The following is a 19,982-nucleotide window of genomic DNA, read 5'->3' as shown; positions in this document are numbered from 1 at the left end:
GCACACCACTGTGGTCCCTAGCTCACACACACCACATCCACCTCACATTGGTTTAGCCCAAGTCCATCAAGCAGGACTTGGGAGCAGCAACGTCACGCCAAGGCACCAATGATGTTGCTGTACATTCATACCACATCCACACGGTTCGTAGGGATAACCTCTCCCGGCAGAAATGGCCTTGTGCCTGTCTGGACACATTGGCCACTTACACACCATGCACACCGTAGCACTGTCATCACCGGGCAAACCCTGCCCCTGCAAACCGGTGTCCAGTCACCGTAGAGACTTCTGCACTCCTGACCGTGTGCAGTTCGATGTTGCTGTGACATCAGTGAGGGTGACACACATGTCCTGGTCTGGGTCCGTGAAAATAAACATATTGGACCATGCCATTGTCCGCCATGGCAAGCCCTCACAGGTGCACGGCACATGCCTCTGTGCACGTCATTTAAAAGAAAACATGCTCAGACCCTGATAGGCACTCGTGGTGCCAATGTCCTCGGGACAGTCACTTGCCCTGCCGCGGTCCATGCCTCGTGCCCAGGGACCTGCTCCGCAAGTGTGGTGGCAATGACTCGGGTGGGGCATCCTGTGGCGGTTCATCCACTGGGCTGTCACTCCTGGATACAGATCTTGATGTTGCCTGCATTCTCTCCAAGGCAATGGCAATGCGGTTCAGCACGCCATATGTTTCCGCCTGCATCTGCCTCTGACTGGCGTTGTGTTGGCGCTGCAGGTGCCTGTTCTGGCGTCCCTCTATCTGGATGGCGGCAGTGTTGGCCTGCATGATCCGCCCAGGCTCCTAACCTCGGTCACGATCCATGTTCCTCAGATGTTGCGGGACCCCCTGCCACCATGTGCTGATACATGGTATCCAGGGTATGTGACTGGTCACACAGGCATGTGGCCATGGCTGCACAGTTAGCATTGACTTCCTGCATGCAGTAACAGATGGCCTTTGTGTGTTTGGCCTGCTGTTTGAGGCACTGCTGCATTGTGGCTGCGATGCCCTGCACAGCCAGTGTGTACTCAGCCTGTGCCTTCTTCGAGAACTCGACGAAGGAGGTTATGCTGTCACCCACACGGTGGAGGTCGATGGCCATGTCTGCCATGTGCTGTGTCTGGCGGGCCTGTTCCCTCTCGAGCCCTTCTTGGACTGATCCGGTTCCAGCCCTGTACTTGCTCAGGGCCTTCCTGGGAGTTGCAGTCGGTGGCATCCCTCTGGCCGGTGTGTCCCTTGAAGGTGTCCCTCTTGCCGGGGTGGCCCTCGGGGGGGTTCCCCTGATGGGCGTCAATGGCGTCCTAAGGTCTGCGACTTCCACCGTCTCAAAGGGTCCGGTGCCGAGGGTCTCCTCCTCATCGAGGTACAGGAAGTCCTCCTGTTGGATGTCCACAGGCTCCTCCACGACGACCCCCAATGCACCTGTGTGTGCACTCCCCTCCACCGTTGCTGCAGCCACGGCGTGTTGATGAGCTTCATGGCTTCCCATGGGGTCAGACCAACGGACATGTTGGTGCTTGCCTGGCGTGGGTCGTCCAGAGGCAGATGATGGCCCAGCTCCCTCCAGCACATCTGTGGATGACACACAGCATTCACATGTTGGAGGCCCCACACACTTGTCACATTTTCCCTTTGCACCCCCTCACATGCTCCACACCGGATGGGGGATGAAACACACTTACCTCTCCTCAAGTCGTGTTCGCTGGAGTCAAATCCCTCCAGGCCCTCCACCTGCTCCTCCGTCAGGCAGCTGGCTATGACCTCCTCTTCAGCAGACAGCTTCAACTTGCTAGCTGATCCGCCTCCCGTGGTGCCTCTTCACCTTCGCCAGCTTGTCCCTGACACGCCGACACATGTCGTTAATTTTCTTCTGCAACTCCTTCCATGTTCGGGTTTCGTGCCAGAGGGAGTTCAGCTCCAGGGTCACCTTCTGCAGGATTTCGAACTTCCTTGCTCGTCCTCCCGCTCTGTGCTCCGTGAAGGTACGTATCGTACTTCCCAATGGCTGTGGTCAGGATCGCCCTCTCATCCATGGAGAAGTTCTTCTTGCGCTTCTCACTGTCACTGTCGGACATGTCATCTGCACCAGGGAACACAAGCCGGCGTACTGTACGTTGGACGTGGGTCTCGCTGGGCATAAGTTACGTGCACCGCGTACGCGGGGATCCGGTGTAGCGTAGGCGGTTGTGCGCAGGCGGTGCTGTGTCGGTGGTTTCCATGCGTCCATGCCATGGCATATGCTCAGTTCGTGGTACGCCTGACTAACGCCACGTCGGCGTACCTGTCTGACGCTCGGGCCCTCATTTGTATGGGGTTACGCCCACTTCCTCCTACGCCGGCGTGCGTCTTCAAACCCCATGCCACGCTGGCGCGGCATGGGGTGCACTGGCTTGCTGAATGCCATGCTTGCCTCACCGCACTGCGTTGGCGTGCCATACGGTGTGTGCGCCAGGCTGGCGTAGCGTATGCCTTGCTCTATGTGAATCTAGGCCAAAATCTTTAATCAGCCTTAGGTTGGTATTTTTTTTTCTCTTGCTCTCTCCCTCTCACTGGCTTCTAAGCACTGGCTTCCTTCACAATTTTAAGTTATTTGAAAATCCAATCTTCTCTCCCCCAGATCTAGTAGGTTCTCTTTCAAACAACTAATACACATTTATTCTTTCACTTGGATTTCCCTTTTTTCTAATTTTTTATCCCCACCTTACCACATGGCCAAGTTATCTAAGATGCTGGTTTCCTATACCCACCAATCTACTCAAATGTCCAGTTGTAGGGTTTGTCCTTATTTTCAAATCCATTAATAAAGCCTTCCAAAAACCCTTATTTTCAAAATTTTATCTATACATCACTTTTGTTAGTGCCCAGGTTTCTGCAGAGAACAGTTCTTTCTATAAGTGACAAAGTCAGTGATTTGACAACTATCTTTAGTGAATAATACACATCTCCAGCACCTATTCTTGTTTTTATTTCCTGGAGAATATGATCATCTTCAGTTATTGTGGAAACCAGGTAACAGAATAATTTTACTCCTACATAAATGATTTTCAATATATTTCGTTCACGCTTATGCATGATTAATTTTCAAATATTATTATAATTATTATTATTATTATACAGGATTTATATAGTGCCAACAGTTTAACAGCACTTTACAATAAAAAGGGGGACAATACAATTACAATATAGTTCAATACAGAAGGAATAGGAGGTCCCTGCTTGTGGAGCTTACAATCTAAAGGGAGGGGGATGTGGTACAAAAAGTAATGGCTGCAGGGCATGATCTAATGGATGGGACTCAAGTACAGTTCTTAGGTGGAGGTGGGATAGGCTTCCCTGAATAAGTGAGTTTTTAAGGATCGCCTAAAGGTGGACAGGGTAGGAGCTGACCGGACATACTGAGGCAGGGAATTCCAGAGGATGAAAGAGGCTTTGAGAAGTCCTGTAGGTGAGCATCGGAGGAGGTAACAAGGGAGTTGGAGAGCAGGAGGTCTTGTGAGGAGTGGAGCGGGCAAATTGGGCAATATCTGCAGATGAGATTGATGATGTAGCTGGGGGCGATGTTGTGGATGGCCTTGTATGTTGTGGTTAGTATTTTGAATTCTATACGGTGGGAAAGGGGAAGCCAGTGGAGAGATTTGCAGAGAGGGGCAGCAGTCACGCATCGGTTAGTAAGGTGTATTAGTCTGGCAGCAGCATTTATGATAGACTGAAGGGGGGTAGCCTGTGTAAAGGTAGGCCAATGAGGAGGGAGTTGCAGTAGTCAAGGTAGGAAATAACCAAGGAGTGAATAAGTTGTATTGTGGTGTCGTTAGTTAGGAACAGGGCTGGACTGGGACAAAAATGTGGCCCTGGATTTCATCCAGACAGGCCCAGGGCACAACACATCGGAGTACAGTGCACATCAGGGCACGGTACAGAGCTCAGCACATCAAGGCACAGCACATCGGGGCCCATCAGGGCACAACATGTACGGGGCCCATCAGGGCACACCACATTGAGGCACAGCACATCGGGGCACATAGCACATTAGGGCACAGGGCACATTATGGTGCACATTGTTTACCAGCCAGCATGCAGAGTAGCGCAGGAAGTGTATGTAATATGTTCTCTCTCCTGTCACAGCACTCACTCGGCTCAGTGAATTTTAGTAGGGCAAATATCATACAGAGGTTCACATTGTAGTTTAAAGAATTTTCCTAATATTTGACATATTGCAAATATATAGTTCACTGCCCATCTTTTCTCCCTGAATCCACACTGGTAAGTCCTCCTATGTTCTTTTGGAATCTTACAGTTTCTTAGCACGCCTCTCTTCCTGTCTGTCTTTCATTGTGCAACAGTTGGACTGCTAGCTCTATAGCTGCTTTCTTAATACAGTATGTTTTCATCCATCTTCTTTCGAAGGCGTACGCCGGCGTAGGTGGAAGTGGGCGTGAGCCATGCAAATGAGGCCTGACCCCATGCAAATGATGGGCCGAGCGCCAGACAGATACGTATCACGAACTGCGCATGCGCCGAGACGTGGACGCATCCCCCTGCGCATGCTCACAACCACGTCGGAACAACTGCCTAAACCACGCCGGATCACTGCATACGGCGTGAACGTAACCTACGCCCAGCCAGACACGTCCAACGTAAAATACGCCGGCTTGTGTTCCCTGGTGCAGACCTTTGCATGTCTGCTGCTGGGTAGTGATGTCGCGAACCTAAAATTTTGCGTTCGCGAACGCCTATTGCGAACTTGCGCATATGTTCGCGCATGCGCGAACCGCGCGAACCGCCATAGACTTCAATGGGCAGGCGAATTTTAAAACGCACAGGGACTCTTTCCGGCCACAATAATGATGGAAAAGTTGTTTCAAGGGGACTAACACCTGGACTGTGGCATGCCGGAGGGGGATCCATGGCAAAACTCCAATGGAAAATTACGTAGTTGTCGCAGAGTCCGTTTTTAATCCATAAGGGGTATAAATCACCTAACATTCATAAATTGTTTGGAATAACGTGCTCTAAAACATCAAGTATGATGTTATATCGATCAGGTAGTGTAAGGGTTAGGGTTAGGGTTAGGATAACAGATAGCGTTAGGGTTACAGATAGGGTTAGGGTAACAGATAGGGTTACAGTTAGGGTTAGAGATAGGGTTAGGGTTAGGGTAACAGATAGCGTTAGGGTTAGGGTTAGAGTTACAGATAGGGTTAGGGTTACAGTCTGTAACCCTAACCCTATCTGTAACCCTAACCCTATCTGTAACCCTAACCCTAACCCTTTCTTTAACCATAACCCTTTCTTTAACCCTAACCCTATCTGTAACCCTAACCCTATCTGTAACCCTAACCCTAATCCTATCTGTAACCCTAACCCTATCTGTAACCCTAACCCGATCTGTAACCCTAACCCTATCTGTAACCCTAACCCAAACCCTATCTGTAACCCTAACCCTATCTGTAACCCTAACCCTGTCTGTAATAGGGTTAGGGTTCACAGTGACAGACCAAACTCTGACAGATCAAACTCCCCGTTTAACGCACCGCAAACACCTGCAAACAGTCCATTTGCACAACCGCAAACTCCCCATTTACACAAGGTTGGATACCAAGCTAGCCATGTCCCGTTCCTTGTCCTCACTGACGTCAATGAACGTTTTTGAGATTGCAGGCGATGGGGGTTTTTCAAAACCTATGGTCGTGCTGAGGTAGTTCAGTGACAGTTAAGTGACCCAGAAAACAATGATTCTGCAGTGTGGGCCCATTGTTGGCCTAGTAGGCTTTAATGATCACCTTAGATGATCACAAAGAAATTTAATGGTTTTTCTATGCAAAATTATCCAGCTGATCGCTTTTGGTCTGATCACAATGAAGCAACGACCTTATCATCTGGGGTGTGCCAGCATTGTCATTGCCAACACACTCATAGAGGTGGTCGCTTCATCGTGATACGCAAGCCCCTTCACCACAACAAGGTAGCGATCACGAAGGGGAATTGACACATGTTTGTGCCTTTTTTTTTGTTTTGTTTTTGCAGCCACAGTGCAGCACCAGAGGCCAGAAAAATTAGGCATGTACACATGTCTAAAAAATTAAGTATTGTTGCAGCTGCTGCTATAGCAGCGGCCAGAAAAAATTTACGTTTTCCAGGCAGAAAGTGCACTAAAACATTGAGGCTTGAACCCTAGTTGGTGGCGGATAAGCCACGCAAGTCATCCGGCAGAGATAAAATACAGCAGCGTGTGGACCATTTGTAGCCCAAGGAAGCTCATCTCATCAGGCCTTTAGTCAAATGTATCGCCCACTGTCAGTCCCTTCGGGATCCATGCCTCATTCATCTTAATAAAGGTGAGGTAATCTAGACTTTTTTGACCTAGGCGACTTCTCTTCTCAGTGACAATACCTCCTGCTGCACTGAAGGTCCTTTCTGAAAGGACACTTGAAGCAGGGCAGGACAGAAGTTCTATCGCAAATTGGGATAGCTCAGGCCACAGGTCAAGCCTGCACACCCAGTAGTCAAGGGGTTCATCGCTCCTCAGAGTGTCGATATCTGCAGTTAAGGCGAGGTAGTCTGCTACCTGTCGGTCGATTCGTTCTCTGAGGGTGGACCCCGAAGGGCTGTGGCGACGCGTAGGGCAGAAAAAGCTCCGCATGTCCTCCATCAACAACACGTCTGTAAAGCGTCCTGTCCTTGCCGGCGTGGTCATGGTAGGAGGAGGATTACTTTCACCTCTTCCCCTGTTAGATTCCCGTTGTGCTGCGACATCACCCTTGTATGCTGTGTAAAGCATACTTTTTAATTTATTTTGGAACTGCTGCATCCTTTCCGACTTCCGGTAATTCGGTAACATTTCAGGCACTTTCTGCTTATACCGGGGGTCTAGTAGTGTGGCCACCCAGTACAGGTCGTTCTCCTTCAGCCTTTTTATACGAGGGTCCCTCAACAGGCACGACAGCATGAAAGACCCCATTTGCACAAGGTTGCATGCCGAGCTACTCATGTCCCATTCCTCGTCCTCACTGATCTCACTGAAGGTCTGTTCTTCCTCCCAGCCACGTACAACACCACGGGTACCAGATAGGTGACAACGAGCACCCTGGGATGCCTGCTGTGGTTGGTCTTCCTCCTCCTCAAAGCCACATTCCTCCTCTGACTCCTCTTCCTCACACTCCTCTTCCAGCGTTTCTGCAGGTCCAGCAAGCGATGCTGATAAGGCTGTTTCTGGTGGTGGTGATGGTGACCACAACTCTTCCTCTTCCTCTCGCTCATCTACGGCCTGATCCAGCACTCTTCGCAGCGCACGTTCCAGGAAGAAAACAAATGGGATGATGTCGCTGATGCTGCCTTCAGTGCGACTGACTAGGTTTGTCACCTCCTCAAAAGGACGCATGAGCCTACAGGCATTGCGCATGAGCGTCCAGTAACGTGGCAAAAAAATTCCCAGCTGCGCAGAGGCTGTCCTAGCACCCCGGTCATACAAATACTCATTGACGGCTTTTTCTTGTTGGAGCAGGCGGTCGAACATTAGGAGTGTTGAATTCCAACGTGTCGGGCTGTCGCAAATCAGTCGCCTCACTGGTATGTTGTTTCGCCGCTGGATATCTGAAAAGTGCGCCATGGCCGTGTAGGAACGCCTGAAATGGCCACACACCTTCCTGGCCTGCTTGAGCACATCCTGTAAGTCTGGGTACTTATGCACAAAGCGTTGTACAATCAGATTCATCACGTGCCATGCACGGAACATGTGTCAACTTGCCCAAATTCAATGCTGCCAACAAATTGCTTCCGTTGTCACACACCACTTTGCCGATCTCCAGTTGGTGCGGAGTCAGCCACTGATCCACCTGTGTGTTCAGGGCGGACAGGAGTGCTGGTCCGGTGTGACTCTCTGCTTTCAGGCAAGTCAACCCCAAGACGGCGTGACACTGTCGTATGCGTGATGTGGAATAGCCCCTGGGGAGCTGGGGGGGTGAAGTTGATGTGGAGCAAGACGCAGCAGCAGAAGACGACTCAGCCGAGGAGGTTATCAAAGAGGATGGAGTAGGAGGAGTAGAGGAGGTGGCAGCAGACCTGCCTGCAAGTCGTGGCGGTGTCACCAACTCCTCTGCAGAGCCACGCATTACATGCTTGTCAGCCGTCAGCAGGTTTACCCAATGCGCAGTGTAGGTGATATACCTGCCCTGACCGTGCTTTGCAGACCAGGTGTCAGTGGTCAGATGGACCCTTGCCCCAACACTGTGTGCCAAGGATGCCATGACTTCCTTTTGCACAATAGAGTACAGGTTGGGGATTGCCTTTTGTGAAAAGAAATTTCGGCCGGGTACCTTCCACTGCGGTGTCCCAATAGCTACAAATTTTTTGAAGGCCTCAGACTCCACCAGCTTGTATGGTAAAAGCTGGCGGGCTAAGAGTTCCGACAAGCCAGCTGTCAGACGCCGGGCAAGGGGGTGACTCTGTGACATTGGCTTCTTACGCTCAAACATGTCCTTGACAGACACCAAACTGTGGGCAGATGAGCAGGAATTGCTCAAGGTGAGAGATGGAGTGGCGGATGGTTGAGAGGGGGCAAGGAAGACAGCAGTGGTTGATGTGACTGAAGATGCTGCAGCAGGAGGAGGATGGTGGCTTTGAGCTTGTGTGCTGCTTGTGCTCTTCTTCAGCATGTGTTGATCCCATAGGCGTTTGTGATGTGTGATCATGTGCCTTCGCAAAGCAGTTGTACCTAGGTGGGTGTTGGATTTCCCACGACTCAGTTTCTTTTGGCACAGGTTGCAAATGGCATCACTGTTATCAGAGGCAGACACACAAAAAAAATGCCACACTGCTGAGCTTTGCAATGCCGGCATTCTGGTGGTGGCAACAGCATGTGTTGATTGGCATGCTGTCTGGCTGACCCTGGGTGCCGATACATGCTGTCTGACTGTGCCACTTGCTCCCTGCGACGACCTCCCCCTGCTTCCAACTCGTCTCCTCCTCCTCTCTGTCTCCCCATCTGAGCTTTCCCACTCTTCTTCCTCTCTTCGAGCGGGCACCCACGTGACATCCCCGGACACATCGTCATCATCAACCGCTTCACTTGTATCTGACAACTCAGCAAATGAAGCAGCAGCGGGTACATCATCATCACACCATACGTCCATGTGTGTAATGCTGCCTGACTGAGTCATATCCCTTTTATCTACAACCTCGGGCAATAATGGTTGCGCATCACTCATTTCTTCCAACTGATGTGTAAATAACTCCTCTGACGGATCAAGTGAAGCAGCTGTGATGCTAGTGTTGGTGGTGGCGGCATGCGGGCGAGTGGTAACTTGAGAGGTGCCCGAAGCTGAGCTGGAGGAGGATGGTGTGTCAAGGTTATGAGCAGAAGCTGTAGAACATTGGGTGTCCTGTGTTAGCCAGTCAACTATGTCCTCAGAACTTTTCGAGTTCAGGGTACGTGGCCTCTGAACACTCGGCATTATTCTAGGGCCAAAGGGAATCACAGCACCACGACCACGATAGCCCCTGCGGGGTGGCCTGCCTCTGCCAGTCATTTTTTATTATTTGTTTACTTGTACTATGCGTGCAAGCTACTGTGACACCAGATATGAGTGGCACTGTGCACTGGCGGAAGTAGGCAGAGTAGACGCTGTAGGCCTGACACACGCCGGCAGACAATTAACTGCTATTCTATTGCAGTCAAAATTGTGTTTTTTCTTTTTAAATTTAATATACTATGCCACCAGATATATGAGTGGTGGCACTGGGCAAGTGAGCACAGTTTACACTATGAGCCTGACACACGCTGGCAACTGACTACAATTCTATTGCAGTAAATTTTTAGGGGTTTTTAAATGTTATGTACTGTGCCACCAAGACAGATGGGTGGTGGGTGGCACTGGGCACAGTGTACGCTGTACCCTGACACACGCTGGCAGACAGGCAACTGACTGCAATTATATTGCAGTAATAATTTTTTTTTTTTTTAATGTTATCGACTGTGCCACCAAGACAGATGGGTGGTGGGTGGCACTGGGCACAGTGTACGCTGTACCCTGACACACGCTGGCAGACAGGCAACTGACTGCAATTAAATTGCAGTAATAATTTTTTATTTTTTTTAAATGTTATCGACTGTGCCACCAAGACAGATGGGTGGTGGGTGGCACTGGGCACAGTGTACGCTGTACCCTGACACACGCTGGCAGACAGGCAACTGACTGCAATTATATTGCAGTAATATATATATTTTTTTTTTAAATGTTATCTACTGTGCCAAGAAAGATAGATGAGTGGTGTATGGCACTGGGCACAGTTTACGCTGTGATCCTGACACACACAGGCTGCCTTCCTAGCAGGCAACTGCAATGAGATTACAGAGAAAAAAAAGCCACCAAGATAGATGAGTGGTGGATGGCACTGGGCAGTGTACGCTGTGATCCTGACACACACACAGGCTGCCTTCCTAGCAGGCAACTGCAATGAGATTACAGAGAAAAAAAGCCACCAAGATAGATGAGTGGTGGATGGCACTGGGCAGTGTACGCTGTGATCCTGACACACACACAGGCTGCCTTCCTAGCAGGCAACTGCAATGAGATTACAGAGAAAAAAAAGCCACCAAGATAGATGAGTGGTGAATGGCACTGGGCAGTGTACACTGTGATCCTGACACACACACAGGCTGCCTTCCTAGCAGGCAACTGCAATGAGATAAGATTACAGAGAAAAAAAAGCAGACTGATATACCAGCCCTAAAAAGGGCTTTTTGGGGTGCTGTCCTTACAGCAGAGATCAGATGAGTCGTTCAGGACACTGAAAACACTACTCTAGCTATTCTTTCCCTATCAATTCAGCAGCAGCAGCACTATCCCTCCTCTCACTAAGAATGCAGGTTCGGAATGAATCTAAAATGGATGCTGCCCTAGAGGTGGGAGGGTCAGGGAGGGAGGGTATGCTGCTGATTGGCTGGAATGTGTCTGCTGACTGTGACATTGAGGGTCAAAGTTTGCTCAATGAAAAATAATAGGAGGCGGATCGAACATTGCATATGTTCGCGCGCATCGGCGAACGCGAATGCGCAAAAATCGCCGCGATTTATTCGCCGGCGAACAGTTCTGTACATCTCTACTGCTGGGTTACACCTCCTTTATGGGGAATAACTTTACGCCGGAAGTACAACTTACGCGCACTGCGTCGGGCGCACGTATGTTCGTGAATCGCCGTATTTCACTCATTTGCATATTTGAATGGCTAATCAATGGTAGCGCCACCATGCGTCCAGCCTAAATGTGCGCCCACCCTACACTGGCGTAGGCAAGTTACGTCGGCGGGATAAAGCCTGTTTTTAGGCGCATCTTAGTTTATGGGTCCGGCGCACAGATACACGGCGCACATTTGCACTTACGTCGGCGTATCTTGTCATACGTCAGCGTAAGTGCTTTGTGAATCTGGGCCATAGTTTATAAGTTATCCTAATCATAAAGTGATCAATATCACAGCCAAACTAAATGCTATTTACTCACTTTTATTCTCATGATAAACCAAACATGTGACTATGGGGAAAAAACAATACATTGCATATACTGTATGTTGCAGCAAGTCACTAGCAGGTTTTTTTACCTGTTGATCCTGCCAAAGATCTGTTAAGTGTTCACTACCTGTATTAGTGTGGCATGGTCTTAGATGGAAATGTAGTTGATACTGAAACAATCCAAGAGGTGATCATTCTAGAGAATGTTCCAGGGGATCAGAAGACCATCAAAAGATCTTAATCTGGCCATGAATTCAGTGTAAGCTTTTAGAGAACTCCCCCTTAATTTCCTGGCTTATGTGGGAGGAAAAAACGTATTGTGGAAGTTAAAGTGGAGGTTCACCCTATAAAAAATTTCTAACAGTACATCCAGCCCAGTCCTGCCTATAAAATGACACTGACCTTTTTTTTTCCCCCCCCGTAGATAGCGTTTAGCCATGGAATTCACCGCGGCTTCCGGGTACGGAATCCCGCGGGAGTGGGCGTTCCTATTGTCATGCCAATTGATTGATATGCTAAACAATGGCGCACCCAGCGCGTCACGACTTCCCGAAGGAAGCTCAGGTTGGCTCGGCTCTATTCGGCGCCGGTGCCGAATAGAGCCGAGCCGACCCAAGCTTCCTTCGGGAAGTCGTGACGCATTTTGTGCGCCGTCGTTTAGCATGTCAATCAATTGGCATGACAATAGGAACGCCCACTCCCGCGGGATTCCCTACCCGGAAGCCACGGTGAATTCCACGGTTAAGCGCTATCTACGGGAAAAAAAAAAAAGAAGGTCAGTGTCATTTTATAGGCAGGACTGGGCTGGATGTATTGTTAGAATTTTTTATAGGGTGAACCTCCACTTTAAGGACATTAACAGTGTTAATACAATCCTATCAGGGAAAAACTCCTCAAATCCAAGAGTTCCAATAGCCATGAGTTTTTCTGAGATGGTTTGAAGAAATTAATTCAACCTAGTCACAGAAATCTGAGTTTTAATATTTTGTGAGGAGATAGTGAGAACAAGAAAAGGTGGCTTTTGGTAAAGAAAGGAGATTTCAGCTGACTATGTGCTGGTAGAGAGGTGACCTGGTTTACATGTTCTCTAAACAAAACAAAAAAACTCCACTCGAAGCATCAAAAACATGCATGAGCCATTAGAAATATAAAGTGCCTGATTTAACCACTTATGGGTTGGAAGGATTTACCCCCTTAATGACCAGGCCATTATTTGCAATACGGCACTGCGTCACTTTAACTGACACTTGGGCAATCATGCAACGTTGTACAAAAAAAACTAAATTTATGAACTTTTTTCTCACAAATAGAGCTTTCTTTTGATGGTTTTTGATCACCTCTGCGGTTTTTATTTTTTGCGCTAAAAACAAAAAAGTGTGACAATTTTGAAAAAAAAAACAATATTTTTTTCTTTTTGTATATAATAAATATCCAAAAAAAATAAATAACATTTCTTTATCAGTTTAAGCCAATATGTATTTTTCTACATATTTTCACAATAAGGGCGTCACTTGGATGTCACTCCCGCCCCGCCCCCCCCCCCCCGAGGGGGGGAGCAAGGGGGGCAAAGAAGGGCAGGACACCGCACGCCGGGAGGCGGGAGGGGAGGGAAGGGGGGAGGGAAGGGGGAAGGGAGCCCCCAGCCGCCACGACACCTCGGCGATCAGGCACACTATAAAGGGAATGATCAGGGGTCACCAGATGAGTCGATCCATTTTGACCAGATGCTTTCAAATTTTGCTGGGCAGTTTCTGCTCTCGTACGTCAACCTATATAGAGGAAGCACTTTGGCGATCGTGGCCAGCCAGGAAGACACGGTGGGGAGATCAGAGCCCCGCCACCGGAGTAGGATCTCCCTTCTGGCATAAAACAGTGCAAAGGTGATGCTCAATTTGGTATATCTATCTCCCTCGATCTCGCCCAAATAACTTAGAAGGAACAGTTTTGAATCCCTCACAAGCTCCACCCCGCAGCGATCCGAGAGGACCTCTGCCACCTCTCTCCAGTACTGATCAAGTTTGGGGCAGGACCAGACCATGGGAATGAATGAGCCCGTGTCCCCCAGACATCTAGTGCAAGCCGGGCTCCTAGAGGGATAGATCTTAGCCAGTCTCTGTGGGGTGTAGTAGGCCCTGTGCAAAAACTTTAATTGTATGAATCGATCTCTAGAGGCGATCATGGACGGGAGAAAGGAAGAAACACAGTCCTCCCAGATCTCCTCGTCCAGATCGGAGATATCAGCACTCCACTTGGCCAGGGTGCCCGCCGTGTTCACATCGTATGCCACCATGAATCTTAAGTAGAGAGATGAGAGGGGCTTCCCCATAACACCCGAAATCAGGAGGCGCTCGATCGAGTCCGACTCAAGCGCCACCGGTTCCGGAAACTGGGCCGCCAGTGCGTGCCTCAATTGTGCATATCTAAAACCAAGAGAGGATGGGACCTTGTAAGTCCTGCACATCTCCTGAAAGGGCATCACCGCTCCCCCCGGCATGACATGCCGGAGGGTGAGGACGCCTCGTCGAGCCCAGACCACCGGGTCCGGGACTGTGTTCAGGTGGGGAAGAAGTGGATTGCCCCATAGCGGGGTGTGTGGGGACACAGTATTCGGTTTTAGCATTCGAGCTCTAGACGATGCCCATACCCGAACCACAGTCGCCATGGGCTCTGTGATAGAGGGATGGGCCCTGCACCCCCTAAATACTAGGTTAGACAGGGCCGCGTAAGAGCCCAAAACGTCTGCCTCCAGTGACCGCCGGGTTCTGTCGCGGCTGGGAAAACCACCACCGGACCGTCACCAGGACCGCCGCCCAGTAGTAGGCCAGAAAATTTGGGAGGGCCAACCCGCCCCCGGACAGAGGAAGATAGAGGATGCGTTTAGCAACCCGGGGAGGACTACCCGCCCAGACGAACGCCATCACTATGCTGTCGAGCCGTCGAAAAAAGGACCTCGGGATAATGACTGGGGTCTGGCGGAAAAAATAAAGCAATTTGGGGAGTATCACCATCTTGATGAGGTTCCCCCGACCCACCGGCGAGAGGGGAAGGCTACGCCACGTCGAACACCGCTTGGTCAGATGGTCCAGCATTGGAAGAACATTTTTGTCCAAGTAGGACCCTGGTTCGAGTCCCACCCTCACCCCCAGATAAGTGAATTCCTCCACCCATCGGAGAGGGGTGTGAGTGTCCGCTGGGGGCAGCGACGGATGGAGGGGGAGCAGGACCGACTTGTCCCAGTTGATTCGCACCCCCGAAAAGCGACCGAACGCCTCAAAATGTGACAGCGCGTTTCGCAGAGAGGCGGAAGCGTCCGCCAAGTACAAGAGGGCATCGTCGGCGTATAGGGACAACTTTTCCTCCAAAGGACCCACCCTAACCCCCGGGACCCCCGGGTCGCGCCGAATGTGTGCGGCCAGAGGCTCCAAGGCCAGGGCGAACAAATCCGGTGACAACGGACAGCCCTGCCTGGTCCCCCGCTCCAAAGGGAAGGAGGCAGACAAGGACCCGTTGGTCCGAATACGCGCCGTAGGGTGGGCATACAACATCTGTATCCAGGACATGAAACGGGGACCAAAACTGAACCGAGATAAAACCGCCCAGAGGTAGCCCCACTCGACCGAGTCGAAAGCCTTCTCGGCATCGAGCGAGGCCACCACTCCGAGGTCTCCAGGACCAGCCACCGCTAGGTGAGTATGCAGGCGACGGAGGTTAATGTCAGTACCACGGCCTGGCATAAAGCCTGTCTGGTCCGGGTGGACTAGGGCCATGATTACCGTATTGAGTCGGTTGGCCAGGATCTTAGCAAAAAGTTTTGCGTCAACGTTTAGGAGAGATATGGGGCGGTATGAGGAGCATAGGGTAGGATTCTTACCAGGCTTGGGGATAACCACAATTATAGCCTCGTTCATCGAGTCCGGGAGAGCTCCCGACGTCTTGCCCCCCTGCATCACTTTTAAAGCTGCCTGTACCTCCTCTAGTTTAAATGGAGCATCCAATTTACGCACAGAGGAGGGAGTGAGAACTGGGACATTCACCTCCTCCAGGTAGCTCAGGAGGTCGGCCAAGTCATATGCCACCCTGGAGCTATACAATTGTTGGTAGTAGTCAATAAAGCATTGGTTGATCATCTGTGGAGTCGAGTGGAGGTCCCCGTCCCTGTCCCTGATCTGGGCTATGGCGGACGCTCCCGACTGTTCCTTGGACAGCCAGGCCAGAAGCCTCACCGTCCGCTCCCCTTGCTCAAAGATGCGCTGGGACTGATGAAGAAGCTTCTTCTGGGTCAAGGCCGTCCGCAAAAGGACAGCCTGTTGTGTCAGGAATTGGAGACGGGAGTAGTGGTGAGAGTCACGGGTGCGAACATAAAGGGCCTCCTGTCTAACTGCCTCCCCCTCCACGTTGGTAAGCTCTGCCCTACGCTCCCTCCTCACCCCCGAGATAATCGACTGATAGTGACCCCGGGAGGACGCCTTGAAGGCGTCCCACACCGTGACCTCCGCAGCCGTGCCCGGATTGTCCACCCAATAGGCCCTTAGGGTGTCATGAAACTTGGGTTCCACCTCTGGGTCCGAGACCCAGAACCTGGAGAGCCTCCATAGAGTGCTGTTCGGTTCAGTCGTCAAGGTCAGCGAGAGGAGCAAGGGAGTATGGTCCGAGATCCCGCGGGGGAGAATAGTAATGTCACCCACCCTGGGTAGAGCCGACTTCCCCACGTACGCCAGATCAATACATGAAAAGGATCTGTGCGTGGCCGAATGACATGTGAAGGCCCGAACTGTCGGGTATCTCCAACGCCAAACGTCTGTGAGGCCATATGTTTCCGCCCAATCTGCCAGTCCCTGGCGAGTAGTACCCGATGGGGTGAACCTGTCCATACCAGTGTCCGGGACCCGGTTAAAGTCACCCATCAGGACCACATTGTCACAGGGGAACTGCGCCAACTTGGCCGCAAGTACACCCAGGACCCCCAAGGAGGCAGGAGGGGGGAGATACAACCCCACCAGGACCCACGGGAGGTTGTAAATCAGAGCATGAACCAGCACAAACCTACCATCCAATCTAGGACCAGGTCAAGGAGTTTAAAAGGGAGTGATTTGAGCACCAAGACACTGACCCCTCTGGCGTAGTTGGAGTACGTGGAGTGGTAATGGTGGCCCACCCATGGTTTCTTAAGACTAAGGGTTTTGCTACCCACTAGATGTGTCTCCTGCAACACACAGACATGAGGACTATGTTTTTTTAATAAATTGAAACACGAGGGATCTCTTGATAGGCGAGTTTAAGCCCCGTGTGTTCCAGGAGAGGACATCAAGGGTCGCCATGGTGACCCGGCGGGGAGTTCACAGGAGGATAAAGTAAACACAGGAGCCGCGGACCATTCCCCCAGACAGCAACCCGGTCGGGGGAAGGGCCCCAGTCCACCACCAGAGCTTGCAGTTTAACGAAAACAATCAGTACTGTCATAAATCACATTACATTGAAACATAACCGGGCGCCAACATGCCTTCTATAGCTGCCCCCACCTTCAATACCATCTTACTATCTTACTCATATACTACAAATAGGTGAGAGTGACTGGGACCCTAGTTGTTCCCCCTCTTTTCTATATTCTCTATAATATTTAATACCTTATCACTATGGCATCTTTTATTCTATTATAGATACCTTCACACTGTGTATCTGCTCCTGATGAGTGTTAAAGTGAACACGAAACGCATATAGCTGTTATATGATGATCTGTCACAGTGTATATGTTCAATATCTGCATTTTAATATTCTACTTTAATGAACCAATATATTATTATCCTTTTGTTTATATGTTACCACTACAAAGTCGGTTCACATATCTAAGATTTTTTACTATGGATGCTATACTGAGACAAATATGTACTATCATGTACTCTCTAGATTTTATGTACTGAGACCCACAATCACTATACATTACCATGTGTGTTATGTTGGACTAACTATGTACTACTATGTAATATCTAGATTGTTATTATTGAGACCGATGAGTATTACCATACTATTTTATTATGTATATGTCATGCCTTCTTTGTAAAAACAATTTTCATTGTATTTGGTTCATATAATTCAGTAGTGTGCTTCAATCAAAGTCCCACCTTTTAGTCTCTTCATTCAATATTAAGAGTTCAACTTTAAGGGACATAGGGTGACTAATTGAAGTACATAGAATTATGCCACCACTTACAGAAGAATAAGACACTGGCAAAAATGTTTTGCAAGAATTATAACCCCTCCCACTCTCATCATGTTTTAGTTTTTTGAAAAAGTAGGAGTGATCATAAGACAGAGGGGTGATACCCTTAAATAATGTTATTTAATTGTACATTAACCTAGGGACATCCAAAAACATTCCAATGTAGGGGTTGGCAATGTAGCAAACAACACACCAGTGTGTCCACTAATAACAATATGTAACACTGGGGGGCTATGTGGATCTCACAAACCTACTTCCAAAGCTGGCATCAGAAGAGGTCTGATCATCCATCTGGTAAAACCGAGAGTATGTGTGAACAGAAAAACAGATTGCTGCTGCATTACAATCTGAAAACAGATGCCTGATGCTGAAAAGCCCAACATGCATTGACAGATATAGAGGACAGTAAGTCAATTCAGGAAAAGGTGGAGCCTTGAGTGCTTAAGCCACCTAAAATGGTGGAACATAAGGCAGGTAGTCTCTTACAGGGAACCTCAGGGCTGATGATAAGAGAATCAATAGTGAGAAGATGATGTAGCTGAAATATAAACACATAGCGCTTTCTCATTCACAACAATGAAATGACAACTAGGGATGAGCTTCGTGTTCGAGTCAAACGTATGTTCGACTCGAACAACATATGTTCGATTGTTCCTCGAAATACGAACAAAACGGGTCGTTCGCGCCAAATTCGAGTGACGCGCCACAGCCCATAATTCACTGCGGCATTGTGCGCTGATTGGCCAAGCACGCACTATGACCCACATGCTTGGCCAATCACAGCGCGCAAAAAACGGAGAGCCATAATTGGCCAAAAATTATGGCTCAGGGGGTTTAGTACACGCCCCATACTATAAAAGGCCGCCTGCAGGGCAGCCTTGTGTAGTGTGTTGTGGCAGTTAACAGAGAGAGACAGAGAGAGTGTCATTTTTTGCAGGTAGAGCAGGCAGGCTAATCAGTTAATGTTACAGTGTGTAGAGGATATATATACATCCCAGGTGTTGTACATATATTTATACACTGTATAGCTTAGCTAGATCAGTTCTTCCTAATTTACTGGCAGGCAGGTGATTGTGCCATTTAAAGACGTTATCACAGGCATACTATAGACACCCAGCAGGTACAATATGCAGGAGCAGTGATTTTAATGATGCTTAAATAAAAAAATAAAATACAAATTCCTTTAAATATTGTACCTGCTGGGTGTCTATAGTTTGCCTGTGAAAACATCTTTGAGAACCCGGGTCTTGCCCAAAGGGAACATGTATCAATGAAAAAAAAGTTTTAAAAACTGACGTTTTTTCAGGAGTCCTGCTCCTGAAAAAAACGACCGTTTTTTAAACTTTTTTCCATTGATACATGTTCCCTGGGGCAAGACCCGGGTTCTCAAAGATGTTTTAGGACAATAACTTGCATATTGGGCTTTAAAATGAGCACTTTTGAATTCGAACGTTCGAGTCCCATAGACGTCAATGGGGTTCTAAATGTTTGCACGAACGTTCAGTCCGTTCGAAGGTTCTGGTGCGAAACGAACGGGGGGGGGGGGGGGGGTGTTCGGCTCATCCCTAATGACAAAAATACAAGCCACCAGATATTTCTCTGAGCACAGTTTTGACATTCCCACTCAAAGTACAGACACGTCTAGGTAGTTGGCATTACCATATATTATTTATCCTTTATAATTGTTGTTTAAAGCTTAACTTCAGGCACAAAAACATTTATTTAAATATATTCCTTAATAGCAACAAAATATATAAATACACTTGTGTGTGCCAAATATTCTTGCAAACCCAAATATCACCATATAAAAATAGCAGTAACATCATTGCTGTGCTGTACATAGCCTCTATAGAGAACAGAGCAGTAGGGGGGGGACGACTATCAGGCTCCACCCTCTACATGTTACCCGCAGAAAACTACAGGAGGGGGTGGAGACTAAACCAGTGGCAGTGTACAAGCTCATAGAGCACCAGTGACTGGTCTTCATTACAGGAAACTCCCACACAGAGGAAACATTTCACACTGCATTACTGCACAGATCTGGAGGAAATATCAAAAGCACTCCAGCATTTAAATAAGAATAAGAGTTCAGCTTTATAGCAGATCTTCCCTGCATCTGATCACCACAAACCAAGAACACATTTTTAATATGTAAAACAAATTCCCCCATCCCTCCATGTCTCTATGGTTTATTTGGTTGATAAATTACAACCCCCTAGCATTTCTGCCCATGGCCATTTTGAGTAAGGGCAGATGATTCA

The sequence above is a fragment of the Rana temporaria genome, chromosome 1, assembly GCF_905171775.1.
Source record: "Rana temporaria chromosome 1, aRanTem1.1, whole genome shotgun sequence".
In the NCBI taxonomy this organism is placed as follows: Eukaryota; Metazoa; Chordata; class Amphibia; order Anura; family Ranidae; genus Rana; species Rana temporaria.
Note: the sequence above shows the minus strand (reverse complement) of the source record.